The sequence below is a fragment of the Halyomorpha halys genome, unplaced genomic scaffold (assembly GCF_000696795.3).
Source record: "Halyomorpha halys isolate HHAL.00 unplaced genomic scaffold, Hhal_1.1 Scaffold127.1, whole genome shotgun sequence".
NCBI lineage: Eukaryota > Metazoa > Arthropoda > Insecta > Hemiptera > Pentatomidae > Halyomorpha > Halyomorpha halys.
In genome coordinates this window covers 207,032-227,642 of record NW_027107825.1, presented here as the reverse complement: position 1 = coordinate 227,642, position 20,611 = coordinate 207,032, and the positions used below count along the sequence as shown (strand labels likewise).

The 20,611-nt window shown below is 36.9% G+C and overlaps 1 protein-coding gene across 5 annotated transcripts in view; it reads right to left on the bottom strand.

Moving 5' to 3' along the window:
- LOC106678177 (uncharacterized) overlaps nt 1-20,611 on the bottom strand; it is a 114,061-nt gene that overhangs the window by 89,988 nt on the left and 3,462 nt on the right. The window lies entirely within an intron of this gene.

The following is a 20,611-nucleotide window of genomic DNA, read 5'->3' as shown; positions in this document are numbered from 1 at the left end:
TATATCTCGAGATCTATTGGACGTAAATAGCTCTTTTAGGGATAATATTTCATCAAATTTACTCTTCTTTAAATAATGTTCTTTTAGATTTTCTAGTGCAGTTGTTAGTTTTAAGATATAGAGCTCCGAATAAAAAATTTATGTTTTTTTAAGGTTTTGAAACAGCCGCCATTTTTTATTCCCCCTACCTATACTTGGCAAACTAATCAATTTTGACTAGTAATTATACCTAGTTTTCATTAAAGTAATAAAATATTGGGGTGAGATAACTGCCTTTTTTCTTCCCGGCTCTTGTACTAAAAAGTGTGTGGATTTTATACACACAGTGATCACCAGGCTATATTGATTACACTTTCTACTACAAGAAAAAAGAGTTTTAGATGGAGAACCATTGGCTGGAACACGAAAACTTTTAATGACTTTTGTACACTGTAATGCAAGAGGATGAATGTGAATTGAAAGGGTCAGCCGAGGGAAAGTCGCGTATACTAACCTCTTTTAAGTCTGTGGCTTGTGAAGCAGCTATGACCCGTTCAAAGCCTGGTAAACATCATCCCCCCAGTTTACTGGTGAACGGATAATAGTGGCGATCTTGCAAACAAACAAGATGACATTACCAGCGACGGAGATGTCTTCAGGAGTTTTCTGTGCCTTAGGAAGAGTTCAAGGGAGCTAGAAGGAACCTTCGACAAGCCATTACAGAAAGCTAACGACAGTTATGTAGAGAACTTTGTGATGAGGCGGGTGAAGACCCATGGGGTAGACCTTATAAAATAGCACTTAAGAAACTAAGAAAGGCACGAGATCAAATGTTGTCGATAATATTTTCAGAACACTATTCCCGGAATAGGCTAATACTATTGAATGTATACAACGGACAAGACAATACAATACAATATATATACAAAGGATTTTCCTCAAATCACGCAGGAAAAAATAGAGGACATCGCCTCGGACCCTACAACTTGGCAGGACACTAGGATTGGACGGAATTTCAAATGTAACTCTCACGGCGGCTCTCATGAAAGGGCCGGATCTTTTCATCGATTTCTTCAATTCTTGGATTCGACAATGCTCAATTCCGAAACCGAACGAAAAGGCGAAAGAGACAGCGCCTCGTACTTATTCTAAAGGGTAAGGATAGACTGGAAGACCTGTAAACCCAGCGTCTAATTTGTTTATTGGATACTATAGGTAAGGTATTTGAGAAAATCCTTTCCCTCTGGCTACAAGAGTAAATGGCCTCTCGAGAGCTAAATATAGATTTCATAAAGAACAATCCACGGTAGATGCTGTTTGATTGGTAGTAGAGATAACCAGTACAAAGATTTCAGGAGCAAGGAAGTTGTTATGCAGCAATCATCACTCTAGATGTTAAGAATGCTTTTAGCACAGAAAGATGGACCTATATATTAGATGCCCTACGGACTATGGTGGCGCCAGTCTATCTTATGAGAGTTCTACTAAATTCAATTGGCCAAAGGAGATACGAGGAGACTGGTGATGTCTCACAGGTCTAATGATAACAGAGACCTCTTGCGCATGCACCTCTAGGGCCCCTTTCAACTAACCATCACTATTTTGGCTGTTGACACACATAATACGTGTATTCAGTGCTCTAAGGGTTCTAGAAGGATATAATTTGTCTCTGTGTAGAAATAAGAATCATTTAATAAATACGAAGGGAATTACTAACGGTAATGCTGTCAAGGAAATGAACGAAAATATTGAAAAGAATAATAAAATAAATGCAGAACTTAATAAGGAATTAAATTCCATTAAAAAAAAAACTTGTACAGCCCTAGAAGAAAAAACCGATAAGCTTCAAGAAGAAGTAAACTTCTTGGAACGGCAGCTCAGAAAAATAATTTTGTTCTTTATAATGTCCCCCATAAAGACAATGACAATACATTGGGAAATGTATTTTCCCAAGTACTTAAAGTAGTAAGAGGAAAGTCGTAAGAGGTTTTGAACTAGGCAAATATAAATCTTTCTGATTATGCCGTAAATAACTGTTTTCAATTAAAAAAGGGACCAATATTAGTATTGCTAAATAACTATAATCTCAAACAGAAAATATTAAGGCAGAAAGAAATACTAAACAATAAAAACATTTCCATTAATCACGATAAAACATTAGAGGAAAGAGAAGAAGAGAGAAAAATATATTCATATCTTCTAAATTTATGTAATATTGATCAAAATGTTTCCTACAGGAAAGGTTTTTTTTTAAAAAATAAGAGGGTCATATTACCGAATAAAATAGGTAGAAAATATTCTTAAACAACGGGAATCAGACTTAGAATTAATAATTAAAACTTAGTTTAAACGCACAAGAGTGTAAACAACCAAAATTATCCGATGAAGAGGAGGTTACGAAAAAAAAGGCATCCTGAAGAAAGAATGGCTCAATTAAGATTTCGTTCTAGGAGTCTTTCAACTGTTTCAAATGATTAGGTATCTACCTGACAACTTATCGGCCACTCTCGCAGTGTCACTCAGTCTCAAAACCACATCAAGGCAACAAGGTAGACTGATCTTTAGCAATATTAATGGATTTAAAAATGTATTCAGATTTACTAGTAATGAATGTGAAACTAATAGAAGGAACTCAGTGTTATGTTTTATAGAGGCGTGCCTAACACAAGATAATTTCGTACTCCCACCAAGGTTACACAATTACACCAAAATAGTAATGGAATAAAACTAAATCAAACTGCCCGTGCTAGTGGAGGTCTGCTAACTTTAATCCATACTTCATTCTTATTTAAAAATAATTACTGGATATTCAATAGCATGACAATAGAAAATATCCTAATATGATAATTGTTTTGAAGAGTTGAGTGAATTAGTACATAATATTTGTATCAATTATTATATCACCCGCTTAATTTTAAATGGGATTACAATGGACACGTAAGTAATTGCAACTTATTAGATGGTGAAATACTTCTCAAATTGTCAACTATCTAATGGACGTTCACCCTCGGACAAACCAGGAAAACATACATTTGTATCAAACTCAGGGTGAAGTACAATAGATCTAGTATGGATAAATGATAAAACCCTCGATATTTTCAATGATATAAAGGTAACACTTTGTCCGACTCCATAGACCATTTGGCCTGTATTACTTCGTTACGAATACCTTCATCACAAAAACTGGATCATCCCCAATATAATAATTCTTTAAACAACGTAGCTTGTACTATCAACAGACATGTCAAATGGGATGAAAATAAAACCAACGACTTTAAAGCACATTTATCTTTCCTTGATAAAATATACTGTTATACTCGAGATGCAAACTCATTATATACAAATTTTATTCAATGTATGCATGAAAGTATGTCTGAAACTGGACTAATAATCACTTTCAAACCATAAAACAATCCAAAATTTCGATCTAAACAACCATGGGTTTGATGGAGATTGTGGAAATTCCAAAAGAGTTAAAAAAAAAAACATATAGGGCAATTATTAAATTCCCCACTTACTTGAACTGTTCAATGAATTTACTGAAGCTAGGAAATCATACCTCAAGAAAGTAGAATTTAGACTCTGCATGTTAAAAAACCTAAAAAAGTCAGAAACAACAAACAATTTAAGAGAAAAATTAAACCACTATAACCATATAAAAGCGAAATAGATTTGATAGATTGGAGCATAATATGGTTATAAATATATCCAAGATATTAAATTTTTCTTGGTGACCCATCCGCTTTTAGATTGTGATATTTCCTAGAAGACCTACAACAGTGTGTGCATCTCTCCAAAAACAAATAATCCCCAGGGTTAGATCATATTATCTATGAGAAATTTAAAAACTTTACGCCTGAGTGGGAACATCATCTTCTAAATTTATTTAACCTTATGATGAACCAAGAAAAATTATCCCTTTTTTAGTTGAAATCAAAACTTCATTTGTTATTTAAGAATGGTGACAGAAAATATACAGATAATTACCGAGTAATATCCTTAATAAATACTATTGCAAAAATAATTACCAATATCCTTGCACGAAGACTTATGTTATGACTCTGAAAATATTATTTCTGAAGAACAGGCAGGATTTAGAAGCAAGAGAGGGTGCATTGATCACATATTTACCCATAATGCACTGATAGGAATAAATTTTAAGACAAAAGGATATTATCTATATGCGGTCTACAGGCATACGACATTATCCTTCTAAGTAATAATTGGCATAGTGCGCAAAGAAATTTAAAGATCCTGCAGCAATACTGCGCATATAACTCTCTAGCCTTAAACGTGAAAAAGTCAAAGTTCTTGTATTCCATAAATCGCCCAAGTTAAAACAGCTCAAACCCCTTTAATATACATATTTAGGAGTACCTGTTGCATCCACAGGTAAATCAAAAAAGGCTTCTGTACATTTATACAAAAATTCCAAAGTGAGTCTTTGGAAACAAATATGCCATATATGACTCAATGGTCTCCTCAGTTTTCCTATATGCATACGAAGTTTGGAGCCATCGTTATCTCGATGCTATCAAAATTTCTCAAATGAAATTTATTAAATGCCTATATGGAGAGCCCAAGAATACCCTAAACCATATAGTTTGACTCAAGACAGGTAGAAGTCCTTTAAGTTCATAGGTAATTAACTACTGGTCCAAACTGTCATTAATGTTGGAAAAGAGACTCCCTAAATTATGTTTCAACAGACTACATAAGGGCGATATTCTTAAAAAAAGTCTGAACCACAACTTCTTAACTAATATCAATAGAGCAGTGAACTCAAACATTAACTCCATATAACGATCACTCTGCAGTTTCAATCAACTCAAACCTGAAGCATATCTAACATATAGGCTAAATTAAAAAAAAAAAAAAAAAAAAAATGAATGGAATATGGTCCGGGTGCGGTCAAATAAAACTCAAATAGTAATAACTAGTTTAATTGAGCCAACGTTTCTATATACATTAACATTCCATATACGTTAACATATCCACTGATTGGTATACCAAACCCACTTATTCTGGTAGACTCCTCAACTATTTTTCTCAACATCCTTCTCACCAAATTATTAATGTTGCTAAGAACCTTATCCACCGATCCTTTTCTCTTTCTGACCCTCAATACCACCAGACCAATATACAATGTATTAAACAGATTCTATTTAACAACAATATCCCTCAGAAAATTACTAACAAACTACTTGATTCTTACATTAACCGTGCTACTCCAATCCCTCTTGTCCCCAACTCTTTTCAACCCATTCTTTCTGATAATATTAAAAAATCCACTATTCCCACCCTACGTCTTGGCTTGAAGTCCCACAACAAAATCTTTGATCTTCTCCAAATTGAAAGACCCTATTCCTTTCTTACACCGTTCCAATGTACTTTACCGGATACCTTGTTCTAGCCCATGTTGCAATTTCTTTTATATCGGCGAAACTAAAAACTAACTTAAGAACCGCATTTACCAGCACAAAACTTCTATAATCCATTTGTCTCAAAATTTCGACAATCCTTCCATTCTTGCCACTGTCCACAACCACACCAAACGTCTCATCTTGGAGTCCATTTACATAAATTTAACTGAGAATTCTGTCAATCATAAAGTTGATAAAGACTGCATCTCCCTTACGTCTCGACACATTTTGAACATAATAAAACCCTCATAATACTTCTTTTCACTTTGTTCTGCATTTCAGAAGCCCACTTTCTTGTCATATCTTTTATTCTTGTTTCTCTAAATTCTCACCATTTATTTAATTATTTTTATATTTACTATCCTTCCTTTTTCATTTATATTCATGTATCTTATTTTTTAATTTATATTCATGTGTTACCTACTTAAGTGCACTTATATTAATTCCTTTATTATTACTTATCTATTATATATTTACATATCTCTGAGATACGAGATAGCGGGTTATAAACTCAAAAAAAAAAAGGAAAGAAGGTACAAGAAAACACACTCACGGTTGCTGATACTAGACTACTTTATTCTATCAGTAATCCTACATTTATAAATTCTCGAGTTGTTGACAGAGGGAGTTAGGTATTAAGATTTATATTACACAGTCTGTAAATATAACTTCTGTATCCCCACTCATTTGGTATATTGTCTTTCTTAATCACTTACATATATTGTATCCCATTATTTTAACTTTATTTCTTCTTTGTTTTTCTATCCATGACATTTTTTTATTATTATTTTTTTATAATTATTTCTTTTCCCCCTCTATTATGTATATTATCATTTATTGTGTTCCTAACTTTAATAATTTTTACAATGTTTACTTTAAAATTATTTTCGTTATTATGTGGCGTACTCAACTACCATCCCCACTCCTTCCAATACAAACGGTTCACTCTGACTTTGACTTCCGTCAAAACAGGTATGAATTCTGTCTCATTCATTTTCATTTGATTTTATTCTTTTCCCTTTTCATCTCTTAATTTATACTTTCTTTAATATCTCTTCTCTTATTTTATTTTTATCTTTCTGTTACTATTACCGTTTATATTTATTGTTTAACCCTTTAATTCTTCTTATTAAATTTTACGTTTCACTGTATACCCCTATTATTTTCCACTGTTTTTTTTTCTTAGTAACTATGTCAAGTGTTTGTATCTTTTTTAGCCCTGACGAAGCCCTGCAACGTTGGGCGAAACGTTGGTTCAATTAAAATAGTTATTACTATTTGAGTTTTATTTGACCGCACCCGGACCATATTCCATTCATTGATGCACATGGTCAATCAGCAATCTTCCAGTAAAAAAAAAATAAGGTGCATCAACCAACTAAGAGTACGAAACCCACTTAAAAGAGTAGAAGCACATCAAACTAAACCACGAAAGCAAAAGCATCACTTTCAAGGGAAACGAACTCTGTCCATTCTGCAAAAGTTATTTCAATAATAGTTTGTACCCCATCCTCCTACATTGTCCGACCATTAAAGAAAATAGACAATATATCTTAAAGCCACCCATATCCGTATCTTATGACCTACAAAACATCGAAAATATATTGAACATTGATAGTGAAGCTATTTAACAGACTATATTTACATTACAGCAGTGTGTAATAAGTTTGATTTTGTAAGTGCTTATAAATAGTAGTATGTAAATAGTTTTCGAAGCTAATTATTATCTGTAATTATATTACGCTTTCGTTTATTTAAAATAATTCCCATTATTTTATGTTTAATATAATGGAGTAATGAATATTATGTTAATAGTTTTGTATTATCCAGTTTGTTTTATCTTTTGTTCATTGTTTTTTTATGGAGCAACTGTTTTATATTTTGTTTATTTTCATTTATTTTTTTTTATAAAGCACTAGGCTCAGGTTTTCTTTTATAATTGTACTAGCTGAACCGGCAATGCTTAGCTATTACTATATTTGAGTGTGTACATAGATTTAATGAACCAAATTGATAGTTTGTTATAAATTTATGTATTTAGTTAAATACACACATTATCTTTAAACTTACACATATGCTTTATTATTATGATTTGGTGACATAAATTGATCCAACATATTCGATGGCATTCGTTCTTAGCATCTCATGAAAGAAAGGTTGAAATAAATGGCATACATATTAGTTGGTACCAGCGGTATAAGCTGTAAAATTGAGGTTTATATTTAATGGATATAATCGTTAGTTTCTTAAAGTTCATTATATTTTTTAGTTAAAATTAAACATTTTGAAATACTTTAGTATTATGTTTTGGAAACATAAATTAACCAATACATGCTATAAAGTTGCAATCATAATTTTTTTTAAAAATATTAATAGCTTCAACATTACTCAACGAATCTACACCAAGTGGTTTAAGTAAAGATAATAATAGTAATAATACTAAATAACATTAAGATTCAGTAACATATATAGTTTTGAAACAAAATCTCTCACTGTGCTTCAATATTAGTACTGTATCCAAACAACTGAGACTGATTGGCATATCAAATTGGTAAAATATTTTTTGGGAGTTAAAAAAAGTCCACTAATTCATTTTATTATATTAAACCGAATGACATATGAAAGTGTGGCAAATGATTTTTTAGTAGTGAAAATTAGTATTTAAAAAAAAACAACCAAAAAACCTCCAAATAAATCGGTTCAGTAATTCAAAAGACCATTGTGGACAAATTTAGAAAAATACCCCACGTAAATCAGTCCAGTAATAACAAAGTCTATCGAGGACAAAGATTCTACAGCTCTCTTCTATATATAGAGATAGAGAAAGTGCTGTGATAAGGCGGTAGCCATGGTTACGTATTTGAAAACGACTAACGGTGCCGTATCATCGTTAATACTGGTCCGATTTTGTTGATTATTTTTTCTTCTTTGAGGCAATTATATTTATCATGTACATACTACCTAAAATATGAACAGTTTTGAAAGAAAAACTTTTCCTATGCCTCGTAATTTTCAAAATATTGAAAAAATTCAGACGGATTTACTGTACAAAGTGCGGTAAAACATTTTTTAGGAGTGAAACAAAGTTGATATTCATTTCCAGCCCCTTGAGAAACCCTTATATACGAATTTTCGGAAAAATTGGAAAATACAATTTTTTAATTCCAAATTTTCGCCCTACATCGGCCTTGAATATCTTTTTTAAAATCTAAAAAATTGAATAACTTCAGTACTGCTCGACCTATCTACATCAAAATTGGCAGTTTTCTAGGGCTCTCTAATAATACGTGATAATTTTCCCCCTTATTTGAAACCCACATTTTCCCCTCAAAAAAAGCACCAAATATAAGTTTGTCGATTTCGGCTATAAGAGCAGACATTCAGCTTTCTAACGGTTCTATTAGCTTGAATATCGGATAAAAGGTAGAGGACTTATTAACGATTATATGAAAAATAGTCGCTGGAGTAAGAAAATATGGAATGGAGGAGAAAAATGAATGATTTTTAATTTCTTCCAAAAAAAGATCTTCGACCAAGACATCTCATCAGTAATTCCCACCACAGTCTCAGCCTGCCTGGACGATTTCTGTATCTTCCTCCAACAGTGCCATCGAACAACTATGCTCACACATGGATCAGATGCTGAGCATGGTCACTACGCTGATCGACATGATAGGTAGAATATTGGACCGCCAATATCACGGTGGACATGCGATTGAAACACCGCTACAGATTTAGCTGTGTTTATAGGAAGCCGCAGGTTGTGACCACCTCCATGAAACTGTTGCTGCAACTTGCCCAAACGACGAGTCGATTTGTTGTCCTTGGAGAAATCAACGCCCGACACACCGCCCGGTTATGTAGCAGTAGTAATCTGAACTTACATTTCTAAGCATTCCTGTGGCATGCGGGGCTCTGTCACAGGTGACTGATTAAATCCCTTGCTACGCGTGGGAATGGACGAGAGTAAATTAGATACTTTAGTAATAGAGGAGTCACTGCCTCAAACAGAGTTGGAAGGCCATAATAACTGGCAATAAGGGCGAAACTCCCAAGCTAACGCCAGAAGAAGGAAGGGAGGAAAGGGCTCACCCATCTCCTAAAGATCCTGCGACCAAAGTGGATGATAAAGACGTTAGTCCAATCATCAAATTGAGTGGGTCCAGTAGAAAGATTTTACTGGCTAAAAAGGAATGGGCATTCCGAGGAGGAGGCGCTCAGAAAGAGTAAAGACCCCATGAACAGCAATAAGAGTCTATTGGAAGAGGGGCATAGGGCCCGATCAAATTCAGAATACTCCTAATACTGAAACGGATAGGAAGCCAAAGAGGATAAAGATTTCCTCAGAAAAGCCTGAAGGACAAATGGTTGGTGAAGGGGTAGTTCCCCCAACCATGTCCTACCGTAAGGCTATGGAAGGAATAAGGGTAGGTATTTTCTCAGAAAACTACCCCGAGGATGGATTTAGTGAGGAGCAATTTAACAGCGTCCAACTGGAAATAACAAAACTCATTCTGAATGGAGAGCCCAGAAAGTGCCCACAATTTCATGGGACTAACTGGAAGAATGGGTGGCTCTAATTAACCTGTGTAAACCAGGCGACGGTAGAATGGGTTATAGAGAATACACCCCTTTTTTTTTATTTTTTTTTATCCCCCTCCCTTGCCATTTCTGGCATACGGGGTGCGGGAGCAGTGGGGTAGTGCGCACTGGGATTGCGCATGCCACTGCTCCCAATGATCTTCATCCGTTCAGTAAGCCCTTCTGGTGCGTAAACGTCTGGGTGCCTCCTGCAGTTACCAGGCTGGTCCAGCCCTCCTGGTCTCAGTCTGGGTCAGCTTCATCTTCTTTTGGTGGCTCGTCGATGTTGGGCGGTCAAGTCCTTCCCATTGTGAAATGTTGGGCCCACCACCTCTCGGAGCTCATCCGGTAGCGCTTCTAGTCCCTGCCTCTTTACTTCATATTTAAGGACATCCTCCCTGAGGATGAGGTCTAGGGGGATCGCTGCGGCTATCACCTGCACCGCCTCATGTGACATCGTTCTGTAAGTCTTCGTGACCCTCAGCAGAACCAATCTCTGTATGGTGGCCACTCTTCTCTTCTGTGTCTGCGTGAGGTTTCGGCTCCAGGCAGGGGATGCGTACCTCAGAATACCCAAGATCACACCTTTATATATGGTCATCGTTGCAGGGTACCTGAGGCCCCAAAATGCACCCCCTATCCTACTTAATCCATTGAGTGACAGTATCACCCTGTCCTTTAGATACACTAGGTGAGAAGTGGCATCGAATCTTCTTTTTATCTTCACACCAAGATATGTCACCTCCTCACCCGGTCTAACCCTCTCTCCTTGGATATCCAGGGTGATAGGATGAGCCCTGTCCGTGGAGCCTCTTATAAGTATGGCTTGAGTCTTGACTGCTGCCATACTTAACTTCCTCCTCACGCACCACTCTCCTACGAGACTGGCACACCTCTCCGCTTCTGTCTTTAGTCTGGATCTACTGTTCTTAGCCACGATGACTGCCAGATCGTCGACGTAGGCTGTGGCAAGGAACCCCTTGTCCTCCATTTCCCCCAGCAACTCATCAAATACCAGCTTCCACAGAGCTGGCCCTAGGACCGAACCCTGGGGACATCCTCTTTCGATTTTTCTTTCGACCTCGTAGTAGTTACCCTAGATCTTGACACTCCTGTTATTGATGTAACTACCTACGAGGGAGTATAGATTACTGGGGGTGTCGAGCTTTTGCAACCGCTGGAGTACACGGGGCCACCAAACGCTGTCGAAGGCGGAAGAGATGTCAAACATGATCAATAAGACATATTTCTCCGCCCTCTCCTCCACGTCCCTACGCACTCTCAGTAGCGCATCCGTAGTTCCCCTGCCACGGATCGAGCCAAACTGCCGTGGATGACTTGCAGTACTTAGGGCTGGTCTAAGGCTGTGGACGATCATGTGCTCCAGAACCTTACTAGCTACTGGGAGGAGGCATATTGGTCGATAGGATTTAGGCGTTTCTTTATCCTTACCACCTCCCTTGAAGAGCAGTCTCAAGTCTGCAATCCTCCACTTGTTTGGAAAGTACCCCTTATCCAAACACTCCTTGAATATATCCAACAACTCTTCCTCAATATAAGGGGCACTGTTCTTGAGGATTAGAGCATCTATGCTATCTAGTCCTGGAGCCCTCCCGATCCTTTGTCTGTTCAGGGTAAGACGAAGGTCCCACATATCCCAGGTCGGTACCTGGTGGGTATAAAGTGGTGCGTCTAACCATTCCATCATCTGCACTGTCCTGGGACGGATCATCCCTAGGGTATGTATAGTCTATATACATCTTGGCAGCCTCCTCCAAGGTGGTTGCCTGAGCACCTCTCACTCTAATAGCCGCCATCACTTGTAACGGCTTAACCTTTCCCAGTGCCACTCTGTACGGGATACCCCAGGGATTGTTTTCTGATTCTTCTACGATAAATTGGTCCCAGGACTTCTTCTTCTGGCAACGCACCCCATTTCGGTATACCCTATACCTATGCTTGGATTCTTCTCGAATTGCAGGCCTCCTATCGTCGTATCTGCACTCCTAGTACCTACGCCTGGCCCTGTAGTATTCTTTTTTTAACTGCGTCAGAGCCGTCGTCCACCATGGAACCGGACGTAGTTGGATGATGGTCAACCAGGCGAAGAAGACCCGGTATGCGTAGGCTGCATATCCTGCAGGTCAATATGGGCCGGAGACGAGTGGTCGCGGACGAATTGAGAACTCTCACCTGAAGTGCTGACATCTTGGCGATTCAGGAGCCTTGTTGTCGAAAGAATGTGGTTACAGGTCTTGGAACTACGTCGAGGGTGGTCAGTCCAACAAATGTGGGACAAGAAGGCTCGTTCATGATAACCAGCCGACACCTCGCCACGCATTCTTCTACCAACCTCCCACTAGCGTCTGTGCGAACAGAACCCCAGGCCGTGCTCCACGAATTGGTGTCGGAACAGACTATCACGTTTTTATACTTTAGCGCGACTGCCTCTACAGCAGTTATATTATCCTCTACATTGATATTTACATTCGCCTGTCGTGGCGGCATATAGGGTTGAGAAAGGGGACCTACATGAGCATTATCGTCCAATTAGCCTCCTCCCACACATCAGTAAAATCTTCAAGAGGCTGGTTCACCATCATCTCATGGACCATTGCAGAGTAGATGACGTCATACCACCAGAACAGACTGGCTTTCAGTGGGGTGTCTCCTGTGATCACCATCTTGCGAAACTCCAAGGGTTCACCATGGAGCAGTTGAAGAGGAATCGAGCGATCGCCCTCATTTCCTTGGACTGCGGCCAGGCTTTCGAGAGCGTCTCACACCCGCTCCTACTCCATCGACTAGAGAAATACCAGTTTCCTGCCACTCTCTGTCGACTGATCAGAAACTACCTCAGTGGTAAGAGTTGGTGAAGAACTCTCTCTTCCAGCTCCCACCACTAGCGGAGTACTTCAAAGCTTCTGCCACCATCGTAGCCACTCTGAAGAAAGATGGCATAAGGGTGAACCCGGCTAAGACCGACGCCATAGTCCTTGTCATTTCAGAACGGGAAAAGGAGCTGCCTACCTCAGAGATTTGTAGAGGACGAACAGGGCCGGAAAATCTCTAACTCCATCCTCTACCTTGGTGTGACACTAGACTGTCATCTTACTTTCTCCCATCACGCCAATGAGAGACTTAAGATAGCCCGCCTCAAATCCTATAGACTACACCACTTGCTTACTCAGATTTATAAATCCGTCATACGAACTACCTTTCTCCACGGTGCCCCACTTATGAGACACCTCAACAAAACCACATTAAATCAACTGCAGGGATACCAGGGATCTGTCCTCCGAAAGATCGTCCGAGGAACCACTCTCCAGAGGGTCAAGAACAGAGTCATCTTAGAAGAGCTCCAACTCCCCATTATGCCGGAGAATATAGGCCGACTACACATCAAATTCTTTGATGGGTTAAAGGCCTGCTGCAACCCTCTGTTCCGAGATATCGCCCCTCCTCTCGACCTGGGAGGTGGCATAGAACGGTCCCCTTAGTCAAAGTCCTCGACGAGGGAAGGGCTTTAGACTCTAGTCGCCAGTACGTTAAAAGCACAAGCGAGGGCGGACCAAAACCAAAAAAACAATAAAGGAAACAAACCGGAAAATAAACCGAAAAGCCAGTCACAGCCGCATCAGAAAAAGGAAAATCTTTTGCTGATCTAAATCCGTACGTTCTGCTGCAAGGCCTATCCACCGAGACTGGAACTGAGACCTCTACAACAAAATCTCTACAAATACCACCGGTCGTCGTCGATAGCCAGCAAATTCCGAAGGTGAGGAACTACTTGGCTCCTTTAAAAATACATAAATATCTGGTGCGCAAAACGGCGGGAGGGGAGAGGGGTATTCAGATTTTCCTGGAGTCCCTGCGGATCGCAACGCAGGAACACAAGGCCACAAGCTTCTAAAAATCGTACATCACACACATATACACTAGAAAAAGGCAACAGCGTTTCATAATAAAAAACATGGACGGGAGTTGGAGCTCCTCACTAATGACTCTATTTCTGGCCCGCTGGAGTGTGGTTCATATGACTATTAGCGCGCCGAAGTAGAGGATGTTATTGAAAATTTTCCGACACTCACTTTTTTTTTTTATTTATCCCCCTCCCTTGCCATTTCTGGCATACGGGGTGCGGGAGCAGTGGGATAGTTCGTGCTGGGATTGCGCATGGCACTGCTCCCAATGATCTTCATCCGTTCGGTAGGCCCTTCTGGTGCGCATCTGTCTGGATGCCTCCTGCAGTTACCGGCTGGTCCAGCCCTCCTGGTCTCAGACTGGGTCAGCTTCATCTTCTTCTGGTGGCTCGTCGATGTTGGGTGGTCAAGTCCTTCCCATTGTGAAATGTGTTGGGCCCACTACCTCCTTCCCTCCGTAAATGAACTCCCTGAAGAAGGGATAATTCTCTTCTTCCATCAACCAGGGAAAGTCCGAAAATCCCGGTCTTTCTCAACAGCCTGGCTCGGTGTCCTTCCATGGCGGAGCAATCCACTATTACGTGTTCTGCTGTTTCAAGAACTCTGCACGTGGGGCACCGGGGGTCGATGCACCGCCTCATGTGACACCGTTCTGTATATCTTCGTGACCATCAGCAGAGCCAATCTCTGTATGGTGGCCAGTCTTCTCTTCTGTGTCTGCATGAGGTTTCGACTCCAGGCAGGGGATGCGTACCTCAGAATACCCAAGATCACACCTTTATATATGGTCATCGTTGCAGGGTACCTGAGGCCCTAAAATGTACTCCCTATCCTACTTAATCCATTGAGTGACTTCCGACACTCACTACCCACAACGAATCGCAATGCTCTTCTGCAAGGACATGACAATGGCATCCGTCTTCGTTGGATTTACCCTCATGCCGTCCTTCTTCAGTGCAGCTACGATGGTGGCGCTTTTTGCGTAGTGGAGGCCTTGCTCATGTGTAAGAGGAGGCTGATCGGGCGATAATGCTCAGCCGAGTCACCATTCTTCCCCGGCTTGAGTAGCGGTACTACGATCGCTCGTTTCCAGTCAGCTGGGAAGTACGAGATCCATATGCACGAGTTGAAGATGTTCAGCAGAAAGGCTTTACCCTTCCTGCATCTTCAATAGTACACTTGGGATCGCGTCCTGTCTAGAGGACTTGTTACTCTTAGTGCGGCGTAGTACCGACTCCAGCTGGCTGAAGGTGGAGAAGATAGGCTCGGTGGTCCTCCAGTTGGTGGTGGTATTATTAATAATAATAATATTATAAAATTATATCTCACAACTAATATTGTTATTATATAGAAAAATAACACAATACATAATTATATTAATCTGGTAACAACAATTAAATAAATAACAATTCATATCTTTAAACTCTTTCTTATTAAAAAAATGCTGAGCTTTGTTGTTTTTATTCAAGGAAATCATTCGAAATATATAGATCGCATTGTTTTTACAGTGTACAATAATTTCCTATATAAATAAATCAATTTAAACATATTGAAATTAAATTTAAGGACTATTGAAAACACTATGCATTAAATAAAGTCATTAATACGTGTTACGACATTCCAGCCCAATCCTTCTGTTGACTCCATTCTTCTCACTTCAAACCCAAAACAAATTACATGTGAAAGTATTCTAATTCAAATTCAAATTTTTCAATATGGCCTTCCCCATTAAAAGTGGACACTTCATCATCACTCAATACAAATTCATAAAGTTCAAGAAATGGAGAGAGACAGCCTGCTTACCCGTCCGTGGTTAAGCACAACCAAAAGCATAATCCAGCAAACCAAATGATCAAATTAAAAATATTTTCCATTATTATTAATAATTCGCTAAAATTTTACTTTCGCAAACAAGTACCAGCATTGAGTTTTTACAAAGCACTCGACTTGTAGACTAAAAATAATAAGCTTTACAAACTCCAGCCGACAACATATATTAACTAAAATGCCAATCGTTATACATACAAAAGTCCTTGCTGACCCATATATTCAGTCTTTCAAATCATAAATTATTTACAACTTTAAAAGATAAAACAAACCATAATCCCTCCAAGTCTTATTCATATACAATACATTTGTACAACTGTTATATATTGAAACTAGCCAGCATCAATCCTATTTCTCTACAGATGTAAAATATTACTAAGGCGTACAGAATAGGCGAATCCAAGATAGAAATAAAGATAAAGATAAAGGGTTCATCAGTAATTTAGAAAGTGTTGACCAATTCGATGGAAATTGATTGCTTCTGGATTAAAAAAAAATCCTAGTACATACTGAAAAAACCTTTCTGGATTTGTTTCGGTAAACCCTGTAAATGATGTGTATACACCTTTTCATTAAATGCTCTACTTACGTTGATTCTGAGAAAGTCCATTAAATTTATTTAGTTTTTTAATAATATTACAAATATAAATTATAAGTTAAAAGTATTAATTTTGAATTAATGAAATAACCATGATCGAGAAGTAGTCCATTTCCAACTTGTTGCTAGGAACGTGGTTCAAATAGAAAATCACCTTTAATTGCTTTAGCACGAATGGATTAAACAAACAACTAGTTCCTGACTTGACGTGTTGCGCAACAATTCTGGGAATTCCATTTCAGGTTTCAGTCCGAAGAGTAATAGTAGTAAAGATAAATCGCAACTTCCCATTTTTATCATATCGTAATCACAATCGCATTGAATATTTTTTTCTTCTTACCCTCCTGACGAAATAGGTTATTGAATACATACATACCTGAGGTAGTTACATCTATACTTGGTAGTTAACACATTGAATGTGTATGTTTTTAAATGATTTATATTGTTACATTTTAATAAAACATTAAATGAGAAAGTAGTAATAATTTAGTATTCATAGAAAGTAATGTTACTAGGAGTTTTTTCTAACAAAATAAAACATCCTCTTCCGTTGTGTTGAATATAGTTTAAATTTTCTTATACATGCCAAACCACCTATTGATTTCTTAATTCTATATTTATTTTTAGTTGTTTTAAGTTAAATTATTCAATGATTATTAGAAATACCGTAGAACGTCTTCCAAAAACAATCACAAAACTGATAGCCTTTTCATTGACATTTGTACCCTGAAAATTATTTCCACCAATATAGAATTTTACCATAAATTTCTCAAAGTGTTTTAGGTGTTTATTTAGGTTAACTAAATAAATAGTTAACAATGGACGAAGAGAGGAAGGAAGAGGGGACCTGAATATAACTTCAATATTCTATGATGAAAATACTAAATAATTCACCAAAACCGTCAAAAATATTAAAACTAAAAAGAAAATTGTAGTTATTAAAAAACAAAAAAAAAAAAAAAACACTAATTTTATAGAAAGTTTTGCTAACTTTGAATGTTGATATTCCTGTGCCCGATTGATTGAAGATTTCGATATTGTTATACAATTACATTATCAACATTTCAAATTATTAAAATTTGACTTTATTAAAATATCGACATTTTGCTTTATATTATATTATATTAGTATTTTGTATTTGATAAAAACAGATAAAACATTTAGTTCCCAGCAACAACGGAACATTGGTATTTTTTTTCTTGATATTATCGTTTACACATTAAAAAAAAATTAAAATAGTTGCTTCATCTATCCAAATTTAATAGAAAGTCCATGAATATATTATATACATAAGAAAAGAAGAAAACCTTAGCATCTTTTATCCTTATTATAATCATACACCCCAAAATATAATTCGGAACTATTGATAAATTGACTGCCATAATAAAAAAAAATGAGTCGTACAATGTCATAAAATTAATTAATAAATCAAAAAGATAGATTTCATAAATTATGCTAACGATAACATCACTTCCGTAATCCTGTTAAAGCAAAGTATACATAATGCAGTTTTATTAATCATTAAGTTAACTTAATAGTGTTAATTTGTGTTATTGTCTAACAATTTGACTTATTTTTTGTTTTATTACCATTTTATATCAATTAGTTTTTTGTTTTTTTTAATCCAAAGATTGTTGTTTTACTATTTGTAAGTTTATATAATTTTAGTATTTAAGTTTAGAAAGCGTGTCATAATTTTATATTTTTTATTATACTACACAGCAAGATCTAAATAAAAATGAACTTAATTACTAATAGGAGTTCCTACAGGCTATTATAAGTCTCTCCAAAGATTCCACAGATTTATATTACATATTCTGAGAATTTGTATAGTATAAAAAAAAGTACCTTGGTTATAGCTAACCGTTATAACTAATGGCCGTCTATTTTCTATATCTTACGGTACCAGATTATGACAAATAGCAAAAAGTCGTCCATTTAGTACATCTCACAATGTCAGGTTATAACCGATAGGAATGAGCATTATACTTTACTTACATATATGTCGAATATGTAGTAAGGGAAAGAAAATTGTAATCGTGAAAAATTTCGAATTCGAGTTTTCATCTAAAATACATGTTATGAAGCCCCTGAGATAACTTAGTATCGCAAGATCGTCTTTGAACAGTCTAGCTCAAACGTCGTACGTAGTTTTTTAATTCGAAAACTGAAATCACATATTTAAGACGGGTATGTGATTGCAACTATTTCAATAAAATCAATCGACCGGAAGTGCCACTTTATACAACCGATTTTTCATATTTTTTCGATTGTCTCGAAAACGACTTGAACGATCTTGATAATGATCCAACATGACGAGTTTATTATGCCAATATAGAATCAAATGGTATTTAATAACAGCTAGGTTTTACACTCATTGAAATAGTCCGACAGGGCTTAAATAACAAATATTAAAAACATCTACCTCTAAAGTACTATTATTGTTTATTTTTAACAAACAGTTCTCATTTTTTACAATAATAAAACATATTGAAGAATTTTATAGAAAAATAAGGGTTAAAAAAAGGAAAAATAGTAATATCCTATTCTAGCACGGAAAGCTGAGACCGCCCGATCTATTCTGGTTGCATTACGGCTAAGTTATCTTTAGTTAAATTATTGGCATTCATGGCAGAAAAAAAAAATCATATACGTTATTCCTACCTCAAGAAACCTAAAACATTTTTTTTTGTTCATAACTTTCCCTTTCCCTGGTCTTTCTATTTTTGTTTCTAGGATTAATATGAACAAATAGTCCAAGAGCCCATGAGGAGAAAAAGTTATTTCAAACTAATTTTGGATTACTTTATTGAAAAACATGTAAAGGTACTAGCCAAACAACAAACAGCTCTATTATGGCTCACATTTTAGCTAATTTACTGTACTTTAAATGATGTACTATTGCGTTTCCTTATGTTACAGCTAATTATAACGAAATGTAGCTCTATATGGAAGATGTTTTGAAACAGCCTTATTTCACCTAACTATACTTACGCAGACTCATCAATTTTTACTAGTAGGTATGAAAACTATACATAGTTTTCATTAATGAAATAAGAAATTGGGGAGAAATAACTGTATTTTTTTTCTTTCCGGCTCTTGTTACTCGTAACCACCTCATCCAGCATTCTTTCCGATTGTAAACAAAAAAGTATTTTTCTCTTTAACAACCAACCCCCGTGATAATATCTTATCCCGAGTTTCCACTTCCAATGCATATGCTATCCTCTCGCCCAAAAATCCTACTTATTGGCCTACATCCTTAAAAAAACGGGCGGATATCCTTGACATATTTATCACCTCCCAGATCTCCTCCTCTCAAACCATTGTTGAATCCCTGGATGACCTTTCATAAGATCATAGTCCAGTTCTCCTTTTTTTAAATTCAAGCTTCGTCGCTAAGCCCTCCACTCCTTCATTGATTACAGGAAGAGTTGACTGGGACGGATTTGGATACGACTTGGAACAAAAACTAGACTTGAATATTCAACTAAAGACAAAACGAGACGTCGACGAAGCTATAGAAAAACTCACAGAATCAGTAAGAACAAGTATAAATGACAACACTTATAGAACTAGTAAAAAGAATAATAATAAACAAACTAACCTGCCACAGTGTATTCGTATCTTAATAAGGGAAAAACGAAGAGCAAGATCAAAGTGGCATAGATATCCAACTGACAAAACGTATTACACCAAATTGACTAACAAACTTAAAGCAGAAATTAGAAAATTCAAAATTCTAAATTCAAAATTTACTTAACTTCACTGAAAATCTTACAACTACTGACAAATCACTATGGAGAACCACCAAACAGCTTTTGAAATTCAAAGATTTTAACTATCCTCTTCTCACTGAATTCCAAACCTGGACCAGACCTGACGAACAAAAATCGGAAACCTTTGGACAACACCTTTCTAAAACCTTTATTCCGCATCCCGATATCTTTAACCCAATTCACCTTGAATGTATTGAAGCAGAACTCAATAATCCATTCCAAATGACCCTACCGCCTAAAGCATTTCATCCTTCTGAAATATCCAACATCATTCAACGATTACCTACCCGCAAAGCTCCTGGATACGACCTAATAACATCCCACATCCTTAAACTTCTTCCTCGAAAAGCCATCCTATTCCTCACCTATATATATAACGTCGTTCTCCGTTCCACATATTTTCCTGACCCATGGAAACTATCTATAATCAAAATGATCCCCAAACCCCAAAAGCCGCCAGAACACCCATCCTCTTACCGTCCCATCTCTCTATTACCGGTC